At 46.3% G+C, this 20555-nt stretch overlaps 1 long non-coding RNA gene across 1 annotated transcript in view; it reads right to left on the reverse strand.

Annotated features, from left to right (window-relative positions):
• LOC105486728 (uncharacterized) overlaps positions 1-14844 on the reverse strand; it is a 35261-nt gene extending 20417 nt beyond the window's left edge. The window contains exons 1-3 of the long non-coding RNA XR_011613645.1: positions 14475-14844; positions 12938-13552; positions 11679-11784 (exon numbers count right to left, since the gene is read on the reverse strand). This is a non-coding gene — a long non-coding RNA (uncharacterized lncRNA). The remainder of the gene's footprint in view (positions 1-11678; positions 11785-12937; positions 13553-14474) is intronic.
• Positions 14845-20555: the final 5711 nt, after the last annotated feature.

The following is a 20555-nucleotide window of genomic DNA, read 5'->3' on the forward strand; positions in this document are numbered from 1 at the left end:
ACAGATGTCCCCTGTTAATGTCCAGTGATTAAATGTCACTGCAGAGGCCCCTCCTCGCCCACACAACCTGTTCCTTTCTTTCTGCAGCCACTGTGTCACTGCTTGTCACAAAATCCACATTTCCTGCATATCGTTGGCCTTCTCCAGTGGTGAGCCCTTCTGCCAACCCTGCCCTGCCCTGCTGCCTCCTCGGCCCATCCCCGAGGACACTGGGGTACAGATAGTACCATCACTGCTGAGTGATAATAAAGGCTGGCAGGAACATGTCCTCAACTTGGGGCAGCTACAAGGAAGGAAAGAAATGAGGAAAAAAGCTCATGAAGATGCTGGAATCATAGTCTCCTCCTAGGAATTCAGCCCAAGAAAACAATTTGTCAGAAATAAAAAGCTCTGTTTAGATGGAGATTTACTGAAGCACTTGCTATCATAATAAAACCCTGAGAACAACTTGAAAATCCTTGTATCGGTGGATAAATGAACGATGATCAATTCTCTTGATTGGTTATGGCAGGACCCTTAATAATCATGGGGCACTGGTGAAACGTGGCAAATTGAGCAGCAGTTTTTGTTTTCATTGCTTCCCCAAGTCCTACCAAAATAAAAGTAAAAGGGGAAAGTATACAAATTCACAGAAACAAAGAAAACGGGAGGAGAGAAAAAGGCGAAGGAAACCGCAGACAAGGAAGGTCAACGAAGAAGGAAACAGCGTGAACAGAAAAGGCCCAAGTTCCTGAGAAGAAAACCACTAAAATGTGGGTCACTGTGTGCTCCAGAAACCCAGCAAGGCTCAGGAATTGGACTCCCCAAGTACCAGGGAAAGCAGGATGAGGCCTGGAGCTAAGAGGGGAAAGTCTGCAAGGGGAACAAGCAGATGCCTAGAAGAAACTCCCAGGGCTCCAGTGGCCCCAGAACCATCCTCCCCCAGTCATTGGGAAGTGGGAGTGTTTTCTCTGGAGAAATGATTTAGATACATTTCCAAGGTGGAGACATCCAGGAGTGGGGGCAGGACTAAGGCACCAGACAGAAAGGGGTGATTATGAGAGAAAAATGTGAGATCTCAGGCCCAGGTCACTAGCTTGGTGCCCAGTGATCTGCAGGAAAACCAGCAGGTCAGCAAGCGCCCCCACCACACTCATGTGCACATCCTCACATGCACTCATACAGACTCTCATGCACACACACACTCTCACGCATACACACACTCTCACGTGCACACACAGACTCTCACACACACACACTCTCATGTGCACACACTCACGTGCACACACAGACTTTCATGTACACACACTCTCGTGGATGCACACGGACTCTCACACACACTGACTCTCACGTGCACAAACACACACTCCCACGTGCACACACACTCTCATGTGCACACACTCACGTGCACACACAGACTCTCATGTACACACACTCTCGTGCATGCACACGGACTCTCACACACACTGACTCTCACATGCACAAACACACACTCCCACGTGCACACACACTCTCATGTGCACACACAGACTCTCACGTGCACACACACAGTCACATGCACACACACACTCTCACATGCACATGCTCTCACATGCACACACACTCTCATGCACACGCATACACACTCACGTGCACATACACACTCTTACATACACACACTCATGTGCACACACACTCCCACATGCACACACACTCAGGTGCACACACAGACTCTTAAACACACACGTGCACACACAGACTCACACACTCTCACGGGCACACACAGACTCTCACATGCACACACACTCTCACATGCACAGACTCATATGCACACACACACTCACATGCTCACACAGACTCACATGCACACATGCACACTCACGTGCACACACAGACTCTCACACACACTAATGCATCACACGGACTCACACACACAGACTCTCACGTGCACATATACAGACTCTCACGCACACACACTCATGCATACACACGGACTCTCACACACACAGACTCTCACTTGCACACACACAGTCACATGCACACACACACAGAACTTCCACTTGCTTTTTGTTTACTCATTCTTAAATATGAAAATGTAGCTGAGGAAAGCCTGTAATGTTGGACACAAAGACTAAAACAAACAAAAAATAGGAGACCCAGTGGAAATAGAGACAAAGCATAGAAGAGAAGAAAGCTTTAAAAATAGCTACAATTAATATCCTAGAAGAGATGAGAGGGGCTGTCCCTATGAAACTGTAATAGAAATCAGAACTGATTTTTTTTAAAGTAACAGAAAGTAAGAATAACCAAACAACCTCTTGGAAATTAAAAGTGTAACAGCCAAAACAAAAATTCAGTGGCAAGAGTTTAAGATAAAGTTGAAGACATCTCTCAGAAAGTGGTGGGGAGAGGCAAGGAGATGAACAGTAAGAGAAAAAAGGTAAGAAAGTTAAAGATCACTTCAGAGATGTACCTCTGAGAATCACTCTGAAGTGACTCTGTAAGTCTTGGAGAGATGTCTTCAGGTCTTTCATATATGGCTGATCAGAGTTCTAGAAAGTACAGGAAACATGGAGGGAATTTTCATATGAAGCACAAAAGAAAATGTCTCACAAGGGAAGAACTCGTCCCTCTATCCAAAGGCCCACCAGACACCCAGAAACACAAATGACTAAAGGCCAACATCAAGGAACATCATCAGGAAATTACAGAACACTGGGAACGAAGAAAAGATCCTAAAAGTCTCTAGAGAAAAACACAGGTCAAATACCATGAGTGAAGACTCTGAATGGACTTCTCAACACAACAGAGGAAGCCATGGGAGCGGTGCTTCCACATCCTCAGGGGAGATTATTTTCCATCTAGAATACTATCCCCAGCCAAACTGTCAATCCATTGTGGAGTAATGTGAAATGTGAAAATAGTGATAATTTTAGACCTATAAGGTCTCAAAAAAATTATCCCAAATCATCCTCTTGGAGGAAGCTACTGGAAGGAGGATCCACCAAGATGAAGGCCACAAACCAAGAAGGAGGAAGATATGGGACCCAGGAGACAGGGGTCCCACAAGAGGGAAGCTGAGGGAGCTGCTGGGATGCTCAAGAGGATGTCCCAAGATGGTTCCTGCACAGAGCCTAGACTGGAGAGGAGACTGGAGGGCTGCAGGAGATATGTTTGTAGGAAAAATAGATCAATGAATCACAAGATGATCTGATACACTTGGCAGCATTAAAAAATTATAATAGCAGGTGAGAGAGGAATTGTTATGAGATTCCTGGAATGCAAAGAAAATGAAAAGGAAAGACAATGATTAACTCTAGAGAAAAACAAAACTTTCTACGAGAAATGAAATGTAATTATGGCATAGTATATAGTCATAATAATGTAAATATTATCAGTTTAACAAATATAAAGAGAATGTGAGAAAGAGAAGTAAAGAAAGATAGCAAAGTCCTCATACAGCATAATTTCTAAAATGGCTAAATAAAGAAATGGCTATATAAAATACTATTCAGTAATAAGAATATGCAGTCTAGAAACAGGTAAGAGGATTAAAAGTGATTGCATCAAAAGTGGGTAGTAGTGAGATATCTTATCCCAGGATCCTCCCAAACAGACCCTGAGACAAGCATTTGGCACAAGTCATTTGTAACATGATTCCAGGAAACACTGGTAGATGATGGGGGGCAGGGGTGGAATGGGGAAAGGAGGGAGCTAACAGAGGATGAGTCAATGATCAGGATGTCCCTGTGAGCAACTGGGAACTTCCGGGAGGCAATGTAGGGCACACCTGAGAACTGTCACAACTCACTTTCCTCACTAGCTCAGGGCTGCTCTGTGGTCACCAGCTCCCTGGAACTGTGTGCCTCCTCCATGCAGGGGCCAAGCCCACTCCATGGTTGGATAATACCCCCAAGCGGAGGTCTGCAGGTGCTACAGGTAGGAAGTCATCGGGGTACATGGAATTGTCCACTGAGACTTCAGATAACCTCTGAAGCAGGAAAATAGAAAGAAAGTAGATAGCAGTAGGGTACCAAAGGAGTTGCTACATGGACCAAGGTCCTATTATACATTATAAACTATCTGGTATCTTTGAGTATTTAAACTACAATGAAAGCTCTCTAAAATGACCACTAGTCAACCAACAGACACCCTCTCCTCCCCGTGTTCAATCCCTATCACACAATGAATGTTCATAGCTACCGTCAAAAATGAGGTCATTCTTCCATTCCTACCAATCCAGTAGTATGCCTACCAATTGTCAGTAGAGATTCTTCCCAAACTTGTTTATGCCAGTTGTAGTTGTTTGCATTATACAACTTAGTTAATAACATGTAAATCAATTAAATAGGAATAATATGTAAATCAGTGAGGTAGAAATGCAAAAGTAGAGTTTATTTTACATTAGGTGTTGAGAAAACATTTGTAAATGTAAGATTAGGAGGGAAATGTAAAAAATCTAGAAAAGCTATCTTGATTTCTGCTTCTGGCAATATAGTAAACTCTCCGTTCTCCGTCCTGGTCTGAATGGGGAAAAAAATAGTCTCTCCTGAAAATTGAAAATCGGATGTCGTGTTCTTACACTACCCTAACCATGAGAGTATCCTGACCAGACCCATGAGACTGAAATAACATAATTGCAGTTAAATTAAATTAAAGAATTTCTAGATTGGTAGCATTTTCTGGTACCCAGCTTTGGAAAACACCAATCTTCTATAGAGAAAAATATTCTCAATCCAATCTCCTAAGAATTTCCACAGATCAAACTAAGCCAAATGGGAACTCAAAATAAAAATTTATCAGTCAGTGGAGAAAATAAACATAAGATTTAGATTCCTTCCCCACAAGACTTCAAATATTATAATTATCAAATACAGTATATAAAATAGGTATGAAAAGTTTGAAGTTATAAACCATGAAGTTAAAAAATCAGCAAGACTGAAAATACTACCAAAATTGAACAATCAATAAATGTTTTGTTTATTTATTTATTTTTTATAGAGACAGGGTCTCCTTATGTTGCCCAGGTGGTCTTGAACTCCTAGACTCAAGCAACCCTCCCGCCTCAGCCTCCCAAGGTGCTGGGACTACAGGCATGAGCCACCATTCCCAGCCCAATCAATATTTTTTTTTAACCAACAGTCATGGTTTAAAAATAGAACTCTTGGGCAAAAAAAAAATTAATCACTAAAGTAAAAATCTCATTGTCTAGGTCAACAGCAGCTAACGATAGAAATCATGAGCAAGAAGACAGAGCTGAAGAAGATGCTCAGAATGCAGCACAGGAGAGCAGTGAGGTGGAAAATACAAGGAGGAGATAACAAGGAAGACTGAAGAAGATCTAACTTGTGCCTAATCAGAGCTCCTAATGGAGATAATAGAGCACACAGAGAAAATGTTTGCTCTGATAATAGTAATCATTTTTCAGAATTGAGGAAAGGCTTGAATCCCACAGATTACAAAGTGTAATATTTACCCAGCAGGCTTATAAAAAGACAAAGAAAATATCTTAAACAGCAAGTAGAGACAAAACACAATTACCTACAAAGAAACAAGAGCTAGACTTCTCTAGAGCAACAATGAAGCCTGAAGACAGTGGAGTAATATCTTCAAAAGCTGAGAAAAAATAACTCTCAGCTTAGAATTCTACACACCTGCTGTAATATTTCAAGAGTGAGGACTAGTTCGCAGATGACATATATATATATACACACACATATATACACACACACACACACACGTATATATATACACATATGATTTTTAATATGTATATATGTATGCACATATATACACACACATACACATATCCTAAAGGTTTCACACAGAATACTACAAGAAATAATAAACGATTTCAGCAGAGTAGCATGATACAAGATCAGCACACACAAGAAATCAGCTGACGAGCACAGTGGCTCATGCCTGTAATCCCAGCACTTTGGAAGGCCAGGGCAGGTAGAACTTTTGAGCTCAGGAGATCGAGACCAGCATGAGCAACATGGCAAAACCCCATTTCTACCAAAAAAAAAAAAATACAAAAATCGGCTAGGTGGAGTCCATGTGTCTATAGTCCTATCTACTTGGGAGGTTAGGTGGGAGGATCACTTGAGCCCAAGAGGTAGAGGCTGCAGTGAGCCATTGCCCTCCAACCTGGGCAACAGTGTGAGACCCTGCCTCAAAAACAATTAGCTGCATTTCTGCGAACTAAAAATGAACAATCTGAAAAGGAAATTAAGAAACAAATCCATTTAAAATAATATCTAACATCAAAAAGAATAAAATACTTGGAATTAACTTTAGGAAGCTAAGAATTTTACACTAAAAACTATAAAATATTGCTGAAAGAAAGAAGACATTAATAAATAGAAATACATTCAGTGTTTATGACTTGAAAGACTTAATATTATCAGGATTTCCACACTAACAAAAGTGATTGACAAATTAAATGCAATCCCTATCAAAATTCCAATGACATTTATGGCAGAAATTTTAAAAATTCATCCTAAATTTATAATGGAATCTCAGGGGACCTAGAATAGCCAAGACAATCTTGAAAAAGAATAAAGTTGGAGGCCACGTCCCAATTTCAAACTTATTACAAAGCTACAGTAATCAAAACAATGTGGAACTCGTGTAAAGGCAGGCATAGAAACCAATGTAATAGAATAGAGAATCCAGAAATACTTTCTTGTACATATGGTGGAATGATTTTTGACAAGTGTGCCAAGAACATTCAATGTGGAAAGGACAAACTTTTCAACAAATGGTGTTGAGAAAACTGGATATCCACATGCAAAAGATATGCAACATTACCTTACAACATATGTAAAAATTAACTCGAAATGGATCAAAGACCTACATATAAGACCTAAAACATTAAAACTCTTAGAAGAAGATAAGGCGAAAGCCTTCATGACATTGGATTTAGCAACAATTTCTTGGATATGACATCAAAAGCACAGGGAAAAGAAAAATAAAGGAGACTGGATTACATCAAACTGTAAAAATTTTATCGCCGAAGGACTCTATCTAAAACAGAGTGAAAAGATAACCCATAGAATGGGAGAAAATATTTCTAAATTACATATCTGATAAGGGGTTAATGTCAAGATTAAATTTTTAAAAACTCCTATATCCCAGCAACAACAACAAATGTAAACCAGTTCAAAAGTGACAAAGGACTTGAATAGACATTTCTCCAAAGAAGATATACAAATGGTCCATAAGCATCTGAAAAGATGCCAAAAATCACTAATCATTAAGGAAATGCAAATAAAAATTACAATGAAATAACATTTAATACCCATTTGGATAGGACTATTTTTAAAATGACCCAAAAAACAAAATAACAATGGCTATGAGGATGTGGAGAAACGAACATTTGCATACTGCCGGTGGGAATGTAAAATGTTGCAGTCACTATGGAAACCAGTGTGATGGCTCCTCAAAAACCTTTTCCCACTGTGACTGTGCATTGAGGAAAAGGAGATCATCAGGCCTTCAGAGACCAACAGACACTGGCTCTGAGGTAACACTAGTTCCAGGAGACCAAAACATCACTGTGGCCCACAACTCAGAGGTCAGGTTTATCCCACAGTGGGCTCAGTGAGTCCACAAACACATCCTGGAGTTATTTCCCAGTCATGGAATGGATTATTGTAATAGACATACTTAGCACCTGACAGAATCCCCACATTGGCTCCCTGACCTGTGGTGCAGGGCTATTGTGATGAGAAAGACCAAGTGGAAGCCACTAGGACTGACTCTGCCTAAAAAAGTAGTAAACCAAAAGCAATGCCGCATTCCTGGAGGGATAGCAGAGATTAGTGCCACCATCAAAAGATAGTTAGGGCTGGGCAAGGTGGTTCACGCCTGTAATCCCAGCACTTTGGGGGGCTAAAGCAAAAAGATTGCTTGGGGCCAGTTCAAGACCAGCCTAGGCAACAGAGTGAGATCCCACTTCAACAAAAAATTAAAAAATCAGCCAGCAGTGTGGCATTTGCCTGTGGTCCCAGCTACTTGGGAGGCTGAGGTGGGCAGATCACTTGAGCCCAGCAGTTCAAGGCTGCAGTGAGCTATGATGGTTCCACTGCACTCCAGCCTGGGTGACAGAATGAGACCTTGTCTCTTAAAAGAAAAGGAAACAAAAAAGCCTGGGCGCAGCGGTTCATGCTTGCAATCTCAGCACTTTGGGAGGCTGAGGCCGGTGGATCATGAGATCAGGAGATCGAGACCATCCTGGCTAACACAGTGAAACCACGTCTCTACTAAAAGTACAAAAAAATTAGCCAGGCGTGGTGGTGGGGGCACCTGTAGTCCCAGCTACTCCGGAGACTGAGGCAGGAGAATGGCGTGAACCTGGGAGGTGGAGCCTGCAGTGAGCCAAGATCGCGCCACTGCTCTCCAGCCTGGGTGACAGAGCAAGACTCTGTCTCAAAAAAAAAAAAAAAAGTGGGGTGGGGTGAAAGATGCAGGGGTGATGATTCCCACCACATCCCACAACCTCATTCAACTCATCTATTTGGCATGTGCTAAAAACAAATAAATCTTGGAAAATGACAGTGGCTTATCATAAGATTAACCAGGTGGTGACTGCAATTGCAGCTGTTGGACCAGATGTGTTTTCATTGCTTGAGCAAATCATCACATCTCCTGGTACCTGGTATGTAGCCATTGATCAGACAAATGTTTTTCTCCCTCCCTGTTAATAAAGCCCACCAGAAGCAGTTTGCTTTCAAGTGGGAAGGCCAGCAGTACACCTACACTGTCCTGCCTCAGGGTGTGTCAATGCTCAAGCCTCTTGCCACACTTTATTTCACAAGTGAACTGAAGGCTCTTGGTTGCCTTCCCCTTCCAGAAGATGCCACACTGGTCTGTTACATGGATGGCATGTTGATTGGTCCTTGCCAGCAAGAAGGAGCAACTACTCTAGACTTATTTCTAAGACTCTGTCAGAGGATGGGAAATAAAGCCAACAAAAATTCAGGAGCCTTCTATCTTAGTGAAATTTCTATGGCCCTAGTGGTCTTTCTAAAGTGAAGGATGCGTTGTTTCTTCTGGCCCCTCCTAGAACAAAAAAAAACCAAAAAGCACAATGCTTTGTGGGTCTCTGGATTTGGGGGGCAACATATTCCTGACTTGGGCAGCTACTCCAGCCCAGGTACCAAGCAACTAAAGGAGCTGCTAGTTTTGATTGGGGCCCAGAACAAGACAAGGCTTGAAAACATGTCCCTGCTGCTGTGCAAGCTGCTCTGCCAGGCAGGCCATGTGACTCAGCAGATCCGATGCTGCTGGAGGTGTCAGTGGCCAATGGGGATGCTGTGTGGAGCCTTTGGCAGGCCCCTCTATGTGAATCACAGGGAAGGCCCTTGGGATTTTGGAGTGAAGTTCCGCCATCTTCCTCAGATGACTACTCTCACTTTGAGGAGCAGCTCTTGGCCTGCCACTGGGCCTTAGTACAGGCTGAACACTTAATTAACCATGGGCCACCAAGTCACCATGTGCCCTGAGCTGCCCGTCGTGAGCTGGGTGTTATCTGACCCAGAAAGCCATAAACTTGGGCATGCACAGCTGCACTCCATCACCAGTGGAAGTGGTCTAACAATATCAGGCCTCAGCAGGCTCTGAAGACACAAGTAAGTTACACAAAGAAGTGGCCCAGATGCCCAAGGTTCCCACTCCTGCTACACCATCTTCCCTCTTTCAGACAGACCAGTGGCCTGGTGGGGAGTTCCCTACAATCAGGTGACACAGGAGGAGAAGACCCTGAGCTGGTTTACAGATGGTTGTGCACGATAGGCAGGCACCACCTGAAAGTGGAGGCTGCAGCACCACAGCCCCTTTCTAAGGGACATCCCTGAAGGACAGTGGTGAAGGGAAATCCTCCCTGTGGGCAGAACTCTGGACAGTGCACCTGGTTGTGCACTCTACATGGAAGGAGAAATGGCCAGATGTGTGATTATATACATATTCATGGGCTGTAGCTAATGGTTTGGTCGATGATCAGGGACTTGGAAGGAGCATAATTGGAAAATTAGTGACAAGGAAATTGGGGAAGAGGCATGTGGATAGACCTCTGAATGAGCAAAAAGCATGACGATAGTTGTATTCCATATGAATGCTCATCAGAGGATGACCTTAGCACAGGAGGATTTTAATAACCAACTGGATAGGATGACCCAGTCTGTGGATGCCAGTCAGCCTCTTTCCCAGCACTCCCTGCTGTCACCAATGGACTCATGAAAAAGGTGGCCATGGCAGCAGGGATGGAGCCTACACATGGGCTCAGCAACGTGGACTTCCACTCACCAAGGCCAAGCTGGCTACGGTCACTGCTGAGTGCCCAATCTGCCAGCAGCAGAGACTGACACTGAGCCCCCAATATGACACCATGCCCTGGCATGATCAGCCAGCTATCTGTGGCAGGTTGATTACAGTGAACAGCTTCCATCATGGAAGGAGCAGGGCAGTGCTTTGATCTTATTGGAATAGACACTTACTCTGAATATGGATTTATCTTCCCTAAATGTAATGTTTCTGCCCAAACTATCATCAATACTATGGAATGCCTCATCCATCACCATGGTAGTCCACACAGCATTGCTTCTGATCAAGGGACTCATTTCCCAGCAATGAAGTGTGGCAAGGATCCATGCTCACGGAATTTATTGGTCTTATCATGTTCCCTACTATCCTGAACAGCTGACTTGAGAGAATGGTACAGTGGCCTTTTAAAGACTCAGTTACAATACCAGCTAGGTGGCAATACCTTGCAGGGCTAGGGCAAGGTTCTCCATGAGGCTGTATATGTTTTGAATCAGCATTCAATATATAGTGCTGTTTCTCCCATAACCAGGATTCACAGGTCCAGGAATCCAGGGGTAGAGATGGGAGTGGCACCACTCACTATTATCCCCAATAACCCATTAGCAAAATATTTGTTTCCTGTTCCAGCAACTTATGCTCCACTGGCCTAGAAGTCCTAGTTTCACAGGGAGGACTGCTTCCCCCAGGAGACACAATGATTATTCCATTGAACTGGAAGTTAAAATTGCAACCCTGCCACCTGGGGCTCCTTATGCCTCTAAATCTACAGGCAAAGAAGGGAGTTACTCTGCTGATTGATCCAGACCACCAAGGAGAAATTAGACTGCTACTTCACAATGGAGTCAAGGAAGAGGATGTCTGGAATACATGTGATCCCTTAGGAAATCTTAGTGTTACCGTGCTCTGTGATCAAAGTCATTGGAAAACTACAACCACCCAAGCCAGGCAGGACTACCAATGGCCCAGACCCTCAGGAATAAAGGTTTCAGTCACTCTGCCAGATAAAGCACCACCAGCTGAGACACTTGCTGAGGGCAAAGGGAATACAGAATGGGTAGTGAAAGCAGTTAGCTACAAATACCAGCTATAACCACATGACAGTTACGGAAATGAGGGATGTAATTGTATTTCTCCCTCATTGTATGTTATGAACAGGTTTGTGTGTGTGTATGTGTGTGCGAAGCAAACGTCTTTGTTTTATTACCCTTCTTATTCCCTTATCATGTAAACAAGCTGTATTGATTTTATATCATAGTGTTTCAGTATTATTAACTTTTTATCTGTCTTAGATTGGGCTGCTATAAAAAATTATAGCTGAGTGACTTAAATAACATTTTATAACATTTTATAAACCATCGGCTGAGTGACTTAAACAAGAAACATTTATTTCTCACAGTTCTGGAGGCTCAGTCCAAGATCCAGGCATCAGCAGATCTGGCGTCCAGTGAGGGCCTGCTTCCTGGTTTGCAGTTGACCATCTTCACATTGTCTCTTCCCCGGCTGAGAACAGAGAGGAAGTGAGTTCTCTCATGTCTGTCCTTATAGGGCACTAATCACATTCACAAGGGCTCCACCCTCTCGACCTAATCACCTCCTAATTCCATCACATTGGGGGTTAGGACTTCAACCTATAGATTTCGGGGGAACACATTCAGTCCGTAACAACATCAAGTATTTAAGTTACAGAATATCAAGAAATCCTGCCTTGCTCTTTCCGTGACCAGCCCCCCTCTGAAGTGCTCAGTCAACGTTAGCACACAAAGAGACATCACTTTGTGGATTCCAAGGATGTTAGGAGTTGTACGCCAGGAAACAGAACAAAGACCAAATATACATATTTCACAATATCACATGTACATTTACAAATAATGAATTTTATGGTATGTGGATTATACCTCAATCAAGCTGTTTACTTTTTTTAAAGGCCAAAACATGTTCAGATGTAACCCAAAACATCAGGACTTCAGGTGCCTCCTGACCCTGACCACAGCTGGCACCTTTTCTTCCTCCCGCGCCATGTCCTGCACTCTGTTGAAACTGGGTTCCCATTAATTATTAATTTTTCTCCAGAGAATACTTGTTAAAGGAGAATTAATGCTATTGTTTTAGAGCAAATGCTGCCCAAATACTGTCTTTAGTAGAATTGTAATCAGCTTTACCCACTTTCCATCTAATCTGATTGAATCAGATTTTCTACAAAATCTTTTTTTTATTTTGTTGCTATTAAAAGGTCACCGATTTGATCTGCCTCAAACTCTAAGTTCTTGGGATCCATTTATAATTATAAGTTCACAGATGACCTAACCAAGGACTGAATTACAATACTTTTAATTACAATAGAAAAAAGGGAGGGGACAGAGGTGGACGTTCACCATAGTGGAATTTGGGGGAATGCTGGGTGCCGCTTGGCTGAATCTATTTTAGCCTGTCTTCTCTAGCCCCTGGTTAGAAGTCTGTTCACCATAATGCCTTCTGACCCTCTGCACTTACCCCATCATAATTATCCTTTAATACTCTTATAAATGAACTTTTAGCTTATCTTCCATTAATTCTCCAGAACAAGCAAAGCCATCTAAATAAAGTGTTTAACCCTTTCCTGGTCTTCCCTTTCCCAGGGGTCCATGGAAAGTTGCTAGGCAGGGAATTTCATTACCCTCCTGTGTAGAAGTGAACTTGAATCAGTCACCTGTCTCTTCTCCCGACCACAAGTGAGGCTCACAAGTTGCATGTGGAGTGAAGTGGGTACCCCAAGGCCTCTTGACATCAGGCATGGGAAGGGCACAGCTGCCCCAAAGATGAGAAACACCCAGGGCACCACCGCAGGAGTCCAGGTGCTTGGCGTGGAGCACTCGTGGCCTTTGCAGCATTGTGTGGGCCCCGGGTCACACTGGCCAGGAAGAGTGGTCCACAGAGGACTGGGGCTTGCTCTCGTCCTCATACCGTGTGGGGAAGCTCCACCTTGGGGGCCAAGCAGCTCAGTGGGGGCAGGAAAAGAGCTCTAGGCCAGGTTGACGTGAGGCTCCGATCTCCACCCTGCCACTTGGTGGCTGTGTCCTTGGGCAATGAACTTGGCCCCCTCAGTCAGTTTCCTTGTCTGTAAAATGGAAATGGGCTTAATGCATATTCCACAGGGATGCGGTGAAACCTAAAGGGACCAAGGCAGCTAGAGCTCAGTACAAGACCAGTAAAATCCTCTACATGGCGCTGTCGGGCCAAGCCTTACCTGCCCCACTCATCTGCACGCCCTGGTGGTGCTTCCTGCGAATGCCTGTAAATAGGATTTTGGGCCTGAGAGCTCACATGGCAGCCAGGAGTGCCAGAGAGTGAATGCCTGGCCCTCAGGTGCACATGTCTCATCCCTCAGGTGGATGCCCCTCAGATGGAAACCACTCAGGTGGGACTCTCCTCAGGTGGATGCCCCTCAGGCAGACACCCCTCAGGTAGATGCCCCTCAGGTGTGATTCCTCTCAGATGGACACCCCTCAGATGGACTCTTCTCAGGTGGGACTCCCCTCAGGTGTGTGCCCCTCAGGTGGATGCCCCTCGGGTGGATGCTCCTCATGTGAGATTCCCCTCAGGTGGACGCCCCTCAGGTGGATTCCCCTCAGGTGGATGCCCCTCAGGTGGACGCCCCTCAGGTGGATTCCCCTCAGGTGGACGCCCCTCATGTGAGATTCCCCTCAGGTGGACGCCCCTCATGTGAGATTCCCCTCAGGTGGACGCCCCTCAGGTGGATTCCCCTCAGGTGGATGCCCCTCATGTGAGATTCCCCTCAGGTGGACGCCCCTCAGGTGGATTCCCCTCAGGTGGACGCCCCTCATGTGGGATTCCCCTCAGGTGGATGCCCCTCATGTGAGATTCCCCTCAGGTGGACGCCCCTCATGTGGGATTCCCCTCAGGTGGATGCCCCTCATGTGAGATTCCCCTCAGGTAGATTCCCCTTAGGTGGATGCCCCTCAGGTGGACACCCCTCAGGTGGACGCTCCTCAGGTGGACGCCCCTCATGTGAGATTCCCCTCCGGTGGATTCCCCTCAGGTGGATTCCCCTCAGGTGGATGCCACTCAGGTGGACAGCCCTCATGTGAGATTCCCCTTAGGTGGATGCCCCTCACGTGGGATTCCCCTTGGGTTTGTGCTCAGTCTCCAGAGTCCCCAGAGGTCCCTGCTGGGATGAGGCCCTGGTCACCTACCACAGTCACTTGCAGAATGATGCTGGTATTCGTTCCTCCCCCGCCTGCCTCACTTTCCAATCCCTTATTAGAGTTTCCTGCAATCACCAAGAAATGATTAGTTATGTCCGTTTTGTCCCTACCCCATCTCCCACTTAGCACCAAAGCTGGGCCGCAGTCAGCTGCCTCCACTCTGTTTTCCAGCTTCATGTTTGGGTTGCATCTCCCTTCCAGGCCACCAGTCGACCACCTCTGGTCAAACCATACCCACAGGTGAGCCGCCCTGCACACTGGGAAGACTGCAATCATCACCTACCATCTTATTCAGGTGGGCTTTTCCCAAGCAGACGCAGCCACTGTCTAACCAGTGTCTACACCGCCTCTGAACTCCACGGAGCTCCCACACTGTGTTTGACCTTCAGGAGATTTTTTAAAATGCTGGTTCATGTTCCCTGTCCCCAGGGAGTTGGAGAAACAAAAATGACTCACATCTCTGTAGGGTCAGCCAGAATGGACATCATGGTTTGGAGTCCACAGAAGCAAAGCCAAGTCGGAGATTCACGTGCATGTGGTTTATTGGAGGGTGCTCACCAGAAGAGAGGGAAAGGAGGAGGCAGGGACTTTGTACCCCACCCACCCACTTCTCCACCCACCCCTCCTGGCACTCAGAGGCCACAGGCAGTCAGAGAGGTAGAAATTGTAGCTCTGGGCCAGGCAGCTTCTGCTCCCAGAGGGGTCTAGGAGCAGGTGGCAGGAGTGAGGCCTAAGCCCCCACAGCACCTGGGAAGGACACACCCTTACACGAAAAGGGGATAGCAGGGTGTCAGAGCAGGGACTAAAAGGCATGTGCTGTAATGGCCTAAAGATTCAGACTGTGTCTTAGTCCGTTCAGACTGCTGTAACAAATACCTTGGCCTGGGTAATTTACAAACAATATGAATCTATTGCTTACAGTTCTGGAGACTGGGAAAGCCAAGATCAAAGAACGAGCAGATTCAGTGTTGGGTGAGAGCCTGTTCCTCATAAATGGTGCCTTCTAAGTGTCCTCACACGGTGGAAGAGGCCAGAGGCTCCTTGGAGCCTCTTTTATAAGGGCATTACTCGCATTCAGGGGGGAGGGGGAATCCTTATAACCTAATCACCTCCTAAAGTTCCACCTTCTGTACCATCACATTGAGTATTAGGTTCCAGCATATGAATTTGGGGGGTGCGGGTGTATCTGAGTCCAAACTCACTCTGCTCACCACATGGCAGCCAATAAGTCAAGAGCAAGGAGCTAGGGCAAAGAAAGTCACTTATTTCAGAAAGTCAGAAAAACCAAGAAGATGGTGACTAGTGTCCTAAAGCACCATCCTAAAAGGCGTGAATCCCAAGCTTCTTTTTACATTGAGGAATGGGGGAACAAGAAGGGGGTTGAGGTCAGGAGGTGACTTATGACCACAGACATGTTGGAAGCAATGAGGATCTGAGGAGGTTGTGAAATATCTTTGTCCTTGGTCAGGTTGCAATCCTCCCATAAATCCTTAACACAACATTGTTACTTGTATGTGCACCCTATTTATCTCCTTGGGGGTTAGTTTTATAAAGGAACTATTGTCATCCTTGCTTTAGTTTAACCAAATTCCTCTCATAGTTAGCTTGGCCCATGTGCAAGAATGAGCAAAGACAGCCGGTGAGGGTAGAAGCCAGACGGAGTCAGCTATGTTCCATTTCTCTCGCTGTTATGGGGGCACCAACACTCAGACCAGAGCACAAGCAAGGGTATGTCTAGAACTCCAGGGCCAGAGGTCCCAAAGGATCTAGAAGGTGTAGAAGGACCAAGACTCAAAGTCAACACATAATCCAGACAAGGAGAGCTTCTGGTTCAATCATGTTGGTTAACATAAAAACATTGTGTACGAAGTGTTACATAGAAATAGAAACACATCACATTTAGCGTAGAAATAGAAATACATCACATTTAGTTAGACAGCTGATGAACCCAATCCTACAGAAAAATGTAAAATGTTATAAAAGTCGGGCTGTTCCATGAAAGCCAGAGCATCAGGGACTACCTGTGCCAGTGAGAGGCTTCCCTAAGAAACCAGAGTGTTCACAAGAGGCAGACGGTGCTGGGGGGCCGGCGCTCAGGAACCAGAGTGTTCACAAGAGGCAGACGGTTCTGGGGGGCCGGGGCTCAGGAACCAGAGTGTTCACAAGAGGCAGACGGTGCTGGGGGACTGGGGCTCAGGAACCAGAGTGTTCACAAGAGGCAGACGTGCTGGGGGGCTGGGGCACAGGGGCATTTAACGCTTTTGCCTGCTGACCTTGGAAGCAGCCCTCACAGCCAAGGCCCTCCCTCCCTGCAGCTGCCTCACACCTGCGCCCTCCCTGGCAGGAGACTCTCGTCTCTGTAGGGTCAGCCAGTTTCTCCCATGTTTATACCACAGGAGAGCAAAGCAGAAATGTCTGCACATAATCTTAGGACAACCGTGGTACTGCCAGCTGGAGTGTGGCGCCTGCCTCCCTGTAGGCTGAAGAGGGTTCAGGTTGTCAACTGAGAAGTCACACAAGTATAAGTTTGGAAAGAAGAGACTGTTTTTTATAAAGAGTTATGGCCTGAAGATGGTCATCCTGCAGGCTGGGAAGCACAGCCTCCGGCAAAGACCAGAGACAAGCAGGATTGGACAAGCAGGAGGAGCTTCATGTTGAAGAGGTTGGCTAAACATACATATTCAATGGCTGACAAGGGTATCTATGAATATTTATGAGAATGATCCTGATGCATGCATATTGGACAAATATGCATATAACAAATGGTCCATGTTCACTTTAGGGTAGAAACTTAACATTGAAATGTATTACAATTAGGGCCTATACATCAAAGGCCATACATTTTTCCAGGACACAGGGCACACCAGCACAGCCTCTGTAAACTGGCTAGGACCAGTCCATAGTCAGTGGCCTTTTGATCAGGAGAAAGTTACGAAAATCAATCTCCTGTCCAGTGAAAGCTGTAGTTATGGCTGGTGGAACAGGAGGTCAGCTAGGCAGTATTTGTGAGCTGGACCAGTTGTAACTGTTTGAATATCGCTTATCTCAAAGCCAGTGTTTATTTACTGCTAGAGAAAAAGAAAAACCCGTGGCAGTTAGGACACCATTTATTCTTTAAGTGGAAGGCACACGACTTGCCCCTCACCTGGAATGGCCTTAGGTCAGTCCAGTTTATGATTTAACATCTTACTGCCACACAGAGTCTGTTCTGTCAGTCTTATGATCTCTATTTTAACACAAATGCTGGTCAGTTGTGTCTAAACCACAAAAGGGAGGGGGAAAACGAGGCATGTCCGACCTCCTGCCCCATCATGGCTGGGAACTCAGCTTTTTAAGTTTTTTTCTGGGGTCCCCTTGGCCATGAGGGGATCCATTCGGTGGGTGGGGTCTTAGGATCTTCCTTTTAGTTTACAAGGTCCACACCCTAGACAGAGTGAGTGGAAACAGCAGGGGGGTCAAAGGCTTTGAGATAAGCGGCCTCTGAAGCTGGGCCTCTTGGGCCTTGACGCTGTGACAAGAAAGAGGGCATCAGGGACCTGCGTGGATCCCTCTTCCTCCTTCTTGCCTCCCTCCAGTCAGCATCAGCTCAGGCCGAGGAGGCCCCCATCCTTGGTAAATAGAGTCTCCTTTGGTCTTGGGTCCCGCCCTGGCCACACACTTTCCTTCCTTCAGTCTGCACTGCCCTTGCTCCACTCAGTCCCCGCGCTTCAAGCTTCCTGCAGCTGAAGCTACACGATGAGATCCCAACAGTTGGCACTACCTGAGCCTGCCGTGGGCCTGTTTCTCTCCTGATCCTCTGAACATCCTCTTGGGCATATTCATCCATTCCAAAATGTTCAGCCGGGCTCGCCACACCTGCTGGTGACTCCCAAACCCAGACCAGCAGTCTGGTCTCTGTCCTGAGTCCCGACTGGAATCCAGATGCCTGCTCAGCACAGACAGCTCAGCCCAGTGGTCAAGCCCACCCGCCACCTCTGCTGGGTCACTTCTCCCCACCTGTACCAGGAATGGGGTGCCTACCTGAACTTTCCCTGAACCCCACATGCAATTAGTCCCCACATCCCCTCCTAACCAATTCTTAGGGCCGTGCCTCCTCCCAGGCCAGGGTTACTGCCCGCTGCAGACCCCATCCTCTCCCTCGGAATCCATGGTGTCTCCCACAGTCTCCCTGCACTTGGTCATTGCCTGCTGGGACCATCTCAAGACCAGCTGACCCCTCTATTCCCCTACTCAAAACCCCCTGTGGCTCCCTCTCGTCTTTGGATGAAACTCACATTTCTTTTTTTTTTTTTTTTTTTTTTTGACACGGAGTCTGGCTCTGTCACCCAGGCTGGAGTGCAGTGGCGCGATCTCGGCTCACTGCAAGCTCCGCCTCCCGGGTTTACGCCATTCTCCTGCCTCAGCCTCCCGAGTAGCTGGGACTACAGACGCCCGCCACCTCACCCGGCTAGTTTTTTGTATTTTTTAGTAGAGACGGGGTTTCACCGTGTTAGCCAGGATGGTCTCGATCTCCTGACCTCGTGATCCGCCCGTCTCGGCCTCCCAAAGTGCTGGGATTACAGGCTTGAGCCACCGCGCCCGGCCGAAACTCACATTTCTTAGCTCCCCTCTGTTATTTCCCCCATTCCAGCCTCATCTAACCCCACAGAGGCCACACTCTCCACCCCCTCCAGCCTGCCCTCCTGGAAGCCCCCTCCTCTTTCCTTCCTTCCCGACTCCTGTGCATGGTTGCAGCCTTGGCCAAGAGTCCCCTCCTCCAGGAAGCCCCCGCATCCCCGCTGAGCCAGGCACCTTCCTTTGAGGTCCTTTGTACCCTGAGAGGCCTCCAGCCAGGTGCATGGAAACAGGAAGAGCCTCCATGCATGCCAGTGGAGTGGCTGAGACCATGGCGATTGTGGGCATATGCTGCTTGCACGCTGTTTGTTCCATGAGCAAACCACTCAGCCTTTCTGAGCTTCAGTTTCCCTCTCCGTGAAATAGAGATGGTAAATGTGCTTTTAAAAAAATAATAATAATGTTGTCAGTGTAAGTGCACAGTGTCTCGCACATAACAGATGCCTGATAAACATCATGAAATGGAGTACAAGTCATTAGAGATACCTAAACCCTCCATTTTAGAAAAACTGAAAACACAGACCTGAGAAGAAGAAAGTCGTTAGAAAACTCTATATGTGGGTCTCTGTAACAATGGCTCAGGTAGCTAACCGTGTCATGTTACTTACTGTGTTTTTCAGGCCATGTGGATAATGGCTTCAAAAAAGGGAGGCATCTACAGGGAGAGACCAGAGGACCAAGTTGACGCCCAAATAGATAAAAGCAAGAAATGGTCAGCAAGGGATACAGCATCTGAACTTGTGAAATAGCAGTTACCTCACTGGATCTGGAAAGAGAATGGAAAGCATGTAAAGCACAACCAGATGGAAATGGCATGGGCTCCAAAAATGTCCCCACTGCATACGACCCCCAAAACCCCTCTCAGGAGCAAGGCCGGTCTGACCTCTGCAGAGGAAAACTGGCTTTTTGTGTGAGTTCAGGCCTCATGCTTCAGGCCTACCCCTCCTAATGGACGCATGCATCCATGAAGTCTTAGCAGCCCGAATGGGGAGCTTCAGAGAGCCCTCCTCCCAGCTCAGCCTGTGAGTGGCCCCTCCTCATTCTACCACCTAGGTCATCTCCATGGAACACGGGGTGCAAGGAGCCAGCAGACACCCCAGAAGGTCCTGACAAGTGATGACAAAGAGAGAGGAAGTTGGAAGACCCGTATTCCAGTGCCAACCCCATGGCTCACCATCGGCCGTTCTCTAGTCTCCATTTCAGTCATCAGGAAAATGGGAGGGTAAAGTAGATAGATTTGTGTATTGTGTGTTTTAATTTTATTCTTGGAAAAGAAATACATGCAGATGGTTCAAGTTTAAAATTACAAAAGATATTCGGCAGCGAGTCTCCCTCCCACCCCCACCACTGCCTGTGTCGCCCCTCCTGGAGGCAGCTAGCCTGTGCGCGCTTCAGAGGTAGTTCGTGCATTTACTAACAAGTGCATCCTTTGCTTTGTTTACACAAATGGCAGCT

This window comes from Macaca nemestrina, chromosome 15, assembly GCF_043159975.1.
Source record: "Macaca nemestrina isolate mMacNem1 chromosome 15, mMacNem.hap1, whole genome shotgun sequence".
NCBI lineage: Eukaryota > Metazoa > Chordata > Mammalia > Primates > Cercopithecidae > Macaca > Macaca nemestrina.